Source organism: Dendropsophus ebraccatus, chromosome 10 (genome assembly GCF_027789765.1).
Source record: "Dendropsophus ebraccatus isolate aDenEbr1 chromosome 10, aDenEbr1.pat, whole genome shotgun sequence".
NCBI lineage: Eukaryota > Metazoa > Chordata > Amphibia > Anura > Hylidae > Dendropsophus > Dendropsophus ebraccatus.
The window spans coordinates 13,438,142-13,450,542 of record NC_091463.1 but is presented as its reverse complement, the minus strand read 5'-3'; the positions used below and the strand labels follow the sequence as shown (position 1 = coordinate 13,450,542).

Below are 12,401 nucleotides of genomic sequence, written 5' to 3'. Positions count from 1 at the left end.
ACACGTTATATGGCGAGTGTCCCGTATACACGTTATACGGCGAGTGTCCCGTATACCTTTTATATGGCGAGTGTCCCGTATACACGTTATATGGCGAGTGTCCCGTATACACGTTATATGGCGAGTGTCCCGTATACCTGTTATATGGCGAGTGTCCCGTATACCTGTTATATGGCGAGTGTCCCGTATACACATTATATGGCGAGTGTCCCGTATACACGTTATATGGCGAGTGTCCCGTATACACGTTATATGGCGAGTGTCCCGTATACACGTTATATGGCGAGTGTCCCGTATACACGTTATATGGCGAGTGTCCCATATACACGTTATATGGCGAGTGTCCCGTATACACGTTATATGGCGAGTGTCGCATATACACGTTATATGGCGAGTGTCCCGTATACACGTTATATGGCGAGTGTCCCGTATACACATTATATGGCGAGTGTCCCGTATACACGTTATATGGCGAGTGTCCCGTATACACGTTATACGGCGAGTGTCCCGTATACCTATTATATGGCGAGTGTCCCGTATACACGTTATATGGCGAGTGTCCCGTATACCTGTTATATGGCGAGTATCCCGTATACCTGTTATATGGCGATGTGTCCCGTATACACATTAATATGGCGAGTGTCCCGTATACACGTTTATTATGGCGAGTGTCCGTATACACGTTATATGGCGAGTGTCCCGTATACCTGTTATATGGCGAGTGTCCCGTATACCCTGTATATGGCGAGTGTCCCGTATACACATTATATGGCGAGTGTCCCGTATACACGTTATATGGCGAGTGTCCCGTATACACTTATCTACGGCGAGTGTCCCGTATACCTATTATATGGCGAGTGTCCCCGTATACACGTTATATGGCGAGGTGTCCCGTTATACACGTTATATGGCGAGTGTCCCGTATACACGTTATATGGCGAGTGTCCCGTATACACGTTATATGGCGAGTGTCCCGTATACACGTTATATGGCGAGTGTCCCGTATACACGTTATATGGCGAGTGTCCCGTATACACGTTATATGGCGAGTGTCCCGTATACCTGTTATACTGGCGAGTGTGCCCGTATACCTGTTATATGGCGAGTGTCCCGTATACACGTTATATGGCGAGTGTCCCGTATACACGTTATATGGCGAGTGTCCCGTATACACTGTTATATGGGCGAGTGTCCCGTATACACGTTATATGGCGAGTGTCCCGTATACACGTTATATGGCGAGTGTCCCGTATACACGTTATATGGCGAGTGTCGCATATACACGTTATATGGCGAGTGTCCCGTATACACGTTATATGGCGAGTGTCCCGTATACACGTTATATGGCGAGTGTCCCGTATACACGTTATACGGCGAGTGTCCCGTATACCTATTATATGGCGAGTGTCCCGTATACACGTTATATGGCGAGTGTCCCGTATACCTGTTATATGGCGAGTGTCCCGTATACCTGTTATATGGCGAGTGTCCCGTATACACATTATATGGCGAGTGTCCCGTATACACGTTATATGGCGAGTGTCCCGTATACACGTTATATGGCGAGTGTCCCGTATACCTGTTATATGGCGAGTGTCCCGTATACCTGTTATATGGCGAGTGTCCCGTATACACATTATATGGCGAGTGTCCCGTATACACGTTATATGGCGAGTGTCCCGTATACACGTTATACGGCGAGTGTCCCGTATACCTATTATATGGCGAGTGTCCCGTATACACGTTATATGGCGAGTGTCCCGTATACACGTTATATGGCGAGTGTCCCGTATACACGTTATATGGCGAGTGTCGCGTATACACGTTATATGGCGAGTGTCCCGTATACACGTTATATGGCGAGTGTCCCGTATACACGTTATATGGCGAGTGTCCCGTATACACATTATATGGCGAGTGTCCCGTATACCTGTTATACGGCGAGTGTCCCGTATACCTGTTATATGGCGAGTGTCCCGTATACACGTTATATGGCGAGTGTCCCGTATACACGTTATATGGCGAGTGTCCCGTATACACGTTATATGGCGAGTGTCCCGTATACACGTTATATGGCGAGTGTCCCGTATACACGTTATATGGCGAGTGTCCCGTATACACGTTATATGGCGAGTGTCCCGTATACACGTTATATGGCGAGTGTCGCATATACACGTTATATGGCGAGTGTCCCGTATACACGTTATATGGCGAGTGTCCCGTATACACATTATATGGCGAGTGTCCCGTATACACGTTATACGGCGAGTGTCCCGTATACCTATTATATGGCGAGTGTCCCGTATACACGTTATATGGCGAGTGTCCCGTATACCTGTTATATGGCGAGTGTCCCGTATACCTGTTATATGGCGAGTGTCCCGTATACACATTATATGGCGAGTGTCCCGTATACACGTTATATGGCGAGTGTCCCGTATACACGTTATATGGCGAGTGTCCCGTATACCTGTTATATGGCGAGTGTCCCGTATACCTGTTATATGGCGAGTGTCCCGTATACACATTATATGGCGAGTGTCCCGTATACACGTTATATGGCGAGTGTCCCGTATACACGTTATATGGCGAGTGTCCCGTATACACGTTATATGGCGAGTGTCCCGTATACACGTTATATGGCGAGTGTCCCGTATACACGTTATATGGCGAGTGTCGCATATACACGTTATATGGCGAGTGTCCCGTATACACGTTATATGGCGAGTGTCCCGTATACACATTATATGGCGAGTGTCCCGTATACACGTTATACGGCGAGTGTCCCGTATACCTATTATATGGCGAGTGTCCCGTATACACGTTATTTGGCGAGTGTCCCGTATACCTGTTATATGGCAAATGTCCCGTATACCTGTTATATGGCGAGTGTCCCGTATACACATTATATGGCGAGTGTCCCGTATACACGTTATATGGCGAGTGTCCCGTATACCTGTTATATGGCGAGTGTCCCGTATACACATTATATGGCGAGTGTCCCGTATACACATTATATGGCGAGTGTCCCGTATACCTGTTATATGGCGAGTGTCCCGTATACACGTTATATGGCGAGTGTCCCGTATACACGTTATACGGCGAGTGTCCCGTATACACATTATATGGCGAGTGTCCCGTATACCTGTTATATGGCGAGTGTCCCGTATACCTGTTATATGGCGAGTGTCCCGTATACACATTATATGGCGAGTGTCCCGTATACACGTTATATGGCGAGTGTCCCGTATACACGTTATATGGCGAGTGTCCCGTATACACGTTATATGGCGAGTGTCCCGTATACCTGTTATATGGCGAGTGTCCCGTATACCTGTTATATGGCGAGTGTCCCGTATACACATTATATGGCGAGTGTCCCGTATACACGTTATATGGCGAGTGTCCCGTATACACGTTATATGGCGAGTGTCCCGTATACACGTTATATGGCGAGTGTCCCGTATACACGTTATATGGCGAGTGTCCCGTATACACGTTATATGGCGAGTGTCGCATATACACGTTATATGGCGAGTGTCCCGTATACACGTTATATGGCGAGTGTCCCGTATACACATTATATGGCGAGTGTCCCGTATACACGTTATACGGCGAGTGTCCCGTATACCTATTATATGGCGAGTGTCCCGTATACACGTTATATGGCGAGTGTCCCGTATACCTGTTATATGGCGAGTGTCCCGTATACCTGTTATATGGCGAGTGTCCCGTATACACATTATATGGCGAGTGTCCCGTATACACGTTATATGGCGAGTGTCCCGTATACACATTATATGGCGAGTGTCCCGTATACACGTTATATGGCGAGTGTCCCGTATACCTGTTATATGGCGAGTGCCCCGTATACACATTATATGGCGAGTGTCCCGTATACACATTATATGGCGAGTGTCCCGTATACCTATTATATGGCGAGTGTCCCGTATACACGTTATACGGCGAGTGTCCCGTATACCTATTATATGGCGAGTGTCCCGTATACACGTTATATGGCGAGTGTCCCGTATACACGTTATATGGCGAGTGTCCCGTATACACGTTATACGGCGAGTGTCCCGTATACCTATTATATGGCGAGTGTCCCGTATACACGTTATACGGCGAGTGTCCCGTATACCTATTATATGGCGAGTGTCCCGTATACACGTTATATGGCGAGTGTCCCGTATACACGTTATATGGCGAGTGTCCCGTATACACGTTATATGGCGAGTGTCCCGTATACACGTTATATGGCGAGTGTCGCATATACACGTTATATGGCGAGTGTCCCGTATACACGTTATATGGCGAGTGTCCCGTATACACGTTATATGGCGAGTGTCCCGTATACACGTTATATGGCGAGTGTCCCGTATACACATTATATGGCGAGTGTCCCGTATACACGTTATATGGCGAGTGTCCCGTATACACGTTATATGGCGAGTGTCCCGTATACACATTATATGGCGAGTGTCCCGTATACACATTATATGGTGAGACTGATGCTGCTTATTATATGTATATACACACTATAACCCCCACAACCTCATATTGATGGGAAAATATCAAAGCTTAGAAATCTTAGAGGACAAAGAAGAGGGAAACATACAAAAACCTTAAATGCTGTGGTCTCCCCCATTGTACAATGAGATGGGATGAGGTGAAGACTATTAGCTATATTAGAGCCTGTCCTGCTATGGTAGAGCCTAGAATGTATCCTCTCCTTTGAGTTTCTCACTGTAGGGGATACATTCTAGCATCTTTAGTACTAAAATGGCTAGAATGTATCCTCTCCTCTGAGTTTATCCTCTCCTCTGAGTCTCTCACTATAGGGTATACATTATAGCATGTTCAGTATTGAAATATTTAGAATGTATCCTCTCCTCTGAGAGGGTATACATTCCAGCATGTTTAGTATTGAAATGTTAAAGAGGACCTGTCACCCCCGTGCCGGGGTGACAGGCTCCCGACCCCCTGTTAGTTCCCCCTATACTTATGTGATCCCGCCGGGTCCTGGAGATATCAGCTCCCGAAGCCCGGCACGTGCGCTGAGAGATGAGTCGATGCCCATAGAGAATGACGGAGCATCGGACTCCCCATTCATTCTCTATGGGCGTCTGACTCTGCTGTCAGCGCACGCCGGGCTTCGGGAGCTGATATCTCCAGGACCCGGCCGACTCAGGAAGCGGGACCCGGCGGGATCACGTAAGTATAGGGGGCTCTAACAGGGGGTCGGGAGCCTGTCACCCCGGCACGGGGGGTGACAGGTGTCCTTTAAGAATATATACCCTCTCATAGGAGAGGATATACTGAGAGGAGAGGATACATTCTGTGCATTTCAGTACTCAACATGCTAGAATAAATCCCCTATAGTGAGAGACTCAAAGGAGAGCATATACTCAGAGGAGAGGATACATTCTAGACACTTCAGTACTGAACATGCTAGAATGTAAAATATTTCAATACTGAACATGCTATAATGTATACCCTATAGTGAGAGACTCAGAGGAGAGGATAAACTCAGAGGAGAGGATACATTCTAGCCATTTCACTACTGAACATGCTAGAATGTATCCCCTGCAGTGAGAAACTCAAAGGAGAGGATACATTGTAGGCTCTACCGTCCTGCTATACTGTGCAGCTGACCTGTATGTCCCCATAGCTGCGCCCCTCTCACCTCCCAGCAGCCTCCTCTTTGGGCTCTGCAGAATCTTCCTCCAGTCTGCTCTCTTCTCCTCATCTTTTCCGAGGATTCCCGCGCTCGCGCAGAGTGACGTCACGTGGTCTCTCCCGCGCTGACACATTAGTAATAAGCTTTATCCTGACAGAGTGTGTGAGGTGAGGGGGCCGGCGGCCGTGCGGAGGGGCGCATCATTTTTGAGGGTCCCGTTACCGGTCACATAGTTGCGTTTTTATCCGTAGTACGTGTGAACTGTTTTCAGACTGAGGGGGTTTGAATCTCCCTCCATGTTTGCTGCCGTGTAGTTTCTGTTTCATTTCCTCTGCGGCTGAGGGGAACCTCTTCTGTAGAGCATGCTGGGAGTTGTAGTGCAGAGCCTCTCCAGACAGCCCCCTATACACAGTCCTGTCTACACTCAGGGGTCCCTGGGGGTCTGACCCCTCTGGTGACATGGAATAGGGGGGGGGGGGGGGCTCTTCTCGCCTCACATGTCAGATTTCCAGTCATCTACATTGGTGACACAGTCCAGTGACTCCTGACTAGAGATGATGAGAGAGCAGAATCTGTCAGAACTTCACAAAGAAATTCAGCTTACTCCCCATTGACTTCTGTTCATTCCTAATATAAATGACTGGGCTGTAGTGAGTGACCATAGACAGCTAGAGGACGGAGAGCTATAGAAATCTGTACAGCGCTGGGGCATATGTTGGTGCCATAAAAAGAACTGGAAATAAGTAACCTGCCTGTATAGTGTATGGAGGTGATGGCCCCGCTAGGGACGGGCCCTCCTCTGTAGAGCTGCACACCACAAGATTCACACAGAGAACCTTTTTGAGTTTAAAAATATAGAAAAAAAAAAAAAAGCCTGAACGACAGACAAAAGACAAGGCATCTTTTTTTTTTTTTTTTTATATGGCCATGTGAAGTCGGCCTAAAGCCCCTGTGCACGTGTGTTTTTAGGGACGGTCCGTATTCTGTCTGCAGTAGCCGATATTATTGGACCCATTCTGGTCTATGGCTGAATGCTCATAACAGAGTATTACATAATGTGTACATGTGTCCAGAAAACAAAAATAGGACACGCCATTATACGGACTGTGGTTGTAGTCCGGGCTTCCTAGACCTTTATTGGTCACATGATCCACGATTGTGGATGGTCAACTCACACTCTAAGCAGGGCCAGAATAAAAAAAAACATTGCAGCTTTCTTTCAAAAACAGCACCACCTGTTTCGAGTTTGTGTGCAGTGTCACAGCTTTATCACAGTTATAATGTAGTGATCTGATATGGGCCCCTAAGCTTAGTTGCACCTAAGTAAGGTAACTCTCTCTGGCCCACACAGGTGGAATGAGGTGTCCGCTATGTTTTCCACAAGGTGTCACTACTGTGTTTTATGTAACCTGTCTTTTGCACAGCTCGTTTTCCAGGGGTACTGTACGTCACGTGTTGCCTTTTGTCCACTCACAGGTGCAGGTGCTTTCCCTCCTTTTTTCAACCTATCTCTTTCCTCTCTCTTATCAGCACACACGCAGCCCACCACTCAGGGGCGTAGCTAGTATTCATGGGGCCCCATAGCAAAGAAAAACTATGGGGCCCCCCTCCACTACACCACTACAACACAAAGTACTACATACATTATATATATATATATATATATATATATATATATATATATATATATATATATATATATATATAAATATAATATACAAAAACTAAAATCTCTAGAATCCTGCCTGCAGCTACAAGAGTGACTGGCAGAGTAGAGAGCCAATGGCTGCTTGCTCTGTCAGTCCACTGTATTTAACTATAAGGTCCCATTAGAAGCCATTATGGTTAAATACATAGGTGCAGGAACAGACTACTTTCTTCTTAACCCCTTATGTCCTGCAGTGTGTAAGTGAACCAAAGTTCACTTACATGCTGCAACACAAAAAAGAGTTGAAAAGGAAGACCAGGAGATCTCTGCTTCACTGCTCATGCACTGGTAACCCCTGACCTCTGCATGGAGCTGCACTTTTTCCTACTTGCAGCTGGATAATAGAGATCATGGGTTTTTCAGAGCAGTAAAGCAAAGATCTCCTTGTCCTCTGCATATTAACCCTTTTTTTGTTGCAGCAAGTAAGTGAATACTGGGTCACTTACATACATCATTACATGAGGGGTTAAGCAGAAGGACACAGGAGACTCTTATCTTCCCTGTGCATCCCCGGGCCCCCCTGCTGCACGCGGGAGTGGATTAACTTCACCATGGGCCCCGGGCTGTCACCAAGCTTGGCCCCCCCAACCCACTGTAACTATGGCGACACTAGTCCTTTTCCTCCATAATGCAGCCTGTAAAGGATCTGGGGTGACATCATGAAATGGCCTTAAGGACAGAGACAAATTTTATGAATATGACCAGTGTCACTTTATTCATTAATAACTTCGGGATGCTTTTACCTATCCAGACGATTCTGAGATTGTTTTCTCGTGACATATTGTACTTTACATTTCTGGTAAATTGGAGTCGATACTTATAACAAATCTTTATGAAAAAAAAACAAAATAACGTGATAAATTGTGAAAAAATGCATTTTTCCAACTTTGAAACTTTTTTGCTTATAAAGAAAATGGTTATGCCACATAAATTATATATTAAATAGCATTAGCAACATGTCTACTTTATGTTGGTATCATTTATTAAACTATCTTTCATTTTTTTAGACAATAGGAAGCTTAAAACATAAGCAGCAAATTTCCAAATTTTCAGTAAAATTTCAAAATCTGATATTTTTAGGGACCTGTTCAGGTTTAAAGTGTATTTGAGGGGACTGTATGTTAGAAAGCCCCACAAAGCACCCCATTTCAGAAACTGCACCCCCCAAACTCTGCAAAAGCACATCCAGAAAGTATTTTAACCCTTTAGGGGAGTCACAGAAATACAAGCTAAGTGTGTAAGAAATTTGAAAATTTTTATTTTCTGTGCAGATATTTTATTGTAATCCAACATTTTTCATAATTATAAACCTATTACCAAAGAAATGCACCCCAATAATTATTGCCCCGTTTCTGCAGTTTATAGAAATACCCCATATGTGACCCTATTGCGCTATTTGACGCAACCACAAGCCTCAGATATAAAGGAGCGCCTAGTGAATTTCAACGCCTCTGTTATACTTTGTCATTTTTGACTGTACCACTTCAGGTTGGCAGAGGCTCTGGGGTGCCAAAACATAAAAAACACCCCTAAAGGGACACCATTTAGAAAACTACACCCCTCAAGGAATGTAACAAGGGGTGCGGTGAGCATCTGGACCCCACAGTGCTTCACAGATTTTCCGAACAATATGGCGTGAAAAAAGAAAAATTTATTTTTTTACACTAAAACGTTGTTCTAGCCTTCATTTTTTCATTTTCACAAAGGGATAAAAGGAAAAAAAAAAACACAAAACGTGTAGCGCAGTTTCTCCCGAGTACAGAAATACCCCTCAAGGAATCTAACAAGGGGTGCAGTGAGCATATGGACCCCACTGGTGACGGGCACAAATGTGGAACAATGTGACGTGAAAGTGAAAATTTTCATTTTTTCACTTTCATGGCACAAATGTACCCGTCATCAAGGGGTCCATATCCTCACTGCACCCCTTGTTAGATTCCTTGAGGGGTGCAGTTTCCAGAATGGGGTCACTTGTGGGGGGTTTCCAGTGTTTTGGTAGCATGAGAGCTCTGTAAATGCGACATGGCGTTCATCATCCATTCTAGCCAAATCCAACCTCCAAAATCCAAATGGCGCTCCTTCCCTTCGGAGGCTTGCCCTGCGCCCACATGGTGCTTTATGTCCACATGTGGGGTATTTACGGACTCGGGGGAAATTGCTCTACACAATTAGTTTTTTTTTTCTCTTTTAACCCCTTGTGAAAATTATAAATTCAAGGCTAGACCAACATTATAGTGTAAAAAATGTAATATTTAATTTTCACGCCACATTGTTTCACATTTGTGCCCGTCACCAGTGGGGTCCATATGCTCACTACACCCCTTGTTACATTCCTTGAGGGGTGTAGTTTCCATAATGGGGTCACTTGTGGGGGGTTTCAACTTTCTTGGCAACACAGGGGCCTTTTGAATGCAACATGGCCCCTTGAAATCCATTCCATCCAAATCCAGCCTCCAAAAGCCAAATGGCGCTCCTTCCCTTTGGAGGCTTACCCTGCACCCGCATGCCGCTTTATGTCCACATGTGGGGTATTTCCGTACTCGGGGGAAATTGCTCTACACATTTTGTGTTTTTTTTTTCTCTTTTAACTCCTTGTGAAAATGATAAATTCAAGGCTAGACCAACATTATAGTGTAAAAAATTTAATATTTCATTTTCACGCCACATTGTTCCACATTTGTGCCCGTCACCAGTGGGGTCCATATGCTCACTACACCCCTTGTTACATTCCTTGAGGGGTGTAGTTTCCATAACGGGGTCACTTGTGGGGGGTTTCAACTGTCTTGGCAACACAGGAGCCTTTTAAATGCAACATGGCTCCTCAAAATCCAATCCAGCCTCAAAAAAACAAATGGCGCTCCTTCCCTTTGGAGGCTTACCCTGCACCCGCATGGCGCTTTATGTCCACATGTGAGGTATTTCCGTACTCAGGGGAAATTGCTCTACACATTGTGTTTTTTTTAATCTTTTAGCCCCTTGTGAAAATGAAAAAATCATGACAAGATCAATGATTTAGAGTAAAAATTTTAAAAAAATGACACTAAATGTTGGTCTAGCCTTGATTTTTTCCATTTCCACAAGGGGTTAAAAAAGAAAGTGAACACAAAACATGTAGGGTAATTTCCCTTGAGTACGAAAATACCCCACATGTGGACATAATTTGCCATATGGGCACAGAGCAAGCCACCAAAGGGACAGAGCGCCATTTAGAGGCTGGAATGGAGGATGGAGGCCATGTCGCAATTACAAAGCTCCTGTGCGGCCAGGACAGTAGAAACCCCCCACAAGTGACCCCATTATGGAAACTACACCCCATAAGGAATCTAACAAGGGGTGCAGTGAGCATATGGACCCCACTGTTAACGGGCACATATGTGGAACATGTGGTGTGAAAATAAAAAATACCTTTTTTTTCATTTTCACGTCCCAAATGTGGCCGTCACCAGGGGGCCATATCCCCACTGCCCCCCTTGTTAGATTCCTTATGGGGTGTAGTTTCCAGAATGGGGTCGCTTGTGGGGGGTTTCTACTGTCCTGGCCGCACAGAGGCTTTGTAATTGCATCATGGCATCCTCTAATGGGAATGGCGGCCATACCTATTTAGCTGGGGAAAAGGGACCATTCTAATTTATTTGGGGGTATTAGGCCAATTATTAGTTTATAAGGTTGAAAATGACAGGTGTCCATCAAATTCAACCTGTGTTGATCCAGAGGAAGGAAAAAACCCTCGTGAGGCAGACGACAGTAGCCTCATCACTGGGAAAAAATTCCTTCCCGACTCCATAATGGCAATCAGAATAATCCCTGGATCAACGTGACCCCTGAAATAGGAATAAGGGACAGAATTTAGAAAATGTAGAACTCCGATGACGTGTGGTGCGCCTTGAAGTGATCCAGTATGCAGAGGCCGGGGTGATGAGGACAGGTGTCACACTGGAAAATGGTGTCCTTCCTGATCCCCCTGTTACGCCACACTCTGCACTTCTTCTGGGGTCTCCTGTTCTCCAGTGTGGGGGACGTCACCTGGAAAATGTTGCCCTGGTGCGATACGGGGTCCTTCATATCCAGAAGCGCTGGGTCCGCTCCATGGCTGCTAAATATTAGGGCTCTATTACTGCTTCTGATATATTCGGATCGTGCCGCAAGCTACAGTAGCTCGGGCAGCGACGGACCAGAAGAGGGGAAGCTGGTATAAAAGTTATCCCCGTACAGGTGGTAGCCTTTATCCAGCAGTGGGAAGATCAGTTCCCGAATGATCTCCCCACTAACTCGGAGGATGCGGGGGGGGGGGGGGGGGGCCCCGGGGGGCTGGATTCGGGTGTCCCTTCCTTCATACACTCTAAGGGTACGTGCACACTGCGGAATGGCGAAGGATAACCCTTTGTGCATTCCGCATCTGGCACCCGCCGGCGGACTGATGGAGGCGCACGTCTCCACCCGTGTCACACTCCATTCTATGCACGGGCGGATTCCGCCCTCTGTCCAAAGAATGAACGTGTTCATTCTTTGGACGGACGACGGAATCTGCCCGTGCATAGAATGGAGTCTATGACACGGGTAGAGACGCACGCCTCCATCAGTCCGCCGGCGAGTGCCAGATGCGGAATGCACAAAGGGTTATCCTTCGCCATTCCGCAGTGTGCACCTACCCTGGATCTGTAAGTGTACCCTGAGGTACGCTCACAGAGTTTGTAGAATTTCACGCCATACCGTCATCTCTTATTGGACGGTACTGGCGGAAAAGATGTGTCTGGGGGGCAGCGTGCGCTACGCTACCCCCCAGACACGTCACTGGATGATGAGGATGATGAGGATGAATGGAGGAAAGAAGGATCCCCCCATTCATCCTCACTGGCTGTTTCGGTGTCGGAGGCAATAATAACGTATGTGTCTGACAACGAAAACACCCTGGGGGCCATGTTTATACGGGGACTAGTATATGGGGTATGTAAATGTGTTCTGTAGTGTGTGTAGTGTAAAACTTTATTCCATGTAGTGTGGTGTAGTGTA

At 46.1% G+C, this 12,401-nt stretch overlaps 1 long non-coding RNA gene across 1 annotated transcript in view; it reads left to right on the top strand.

The window, feature by feature from the left end:
* Nucleotides 1–12,401, top strand: part of LOC138802821 (uncharacterized) — a 44,624-nt gene that overhangs the window by 24,127 nt on the left and 8,096 nt on the right. The gene's annotated exons all lie outside the window — the stretch shown is intronic.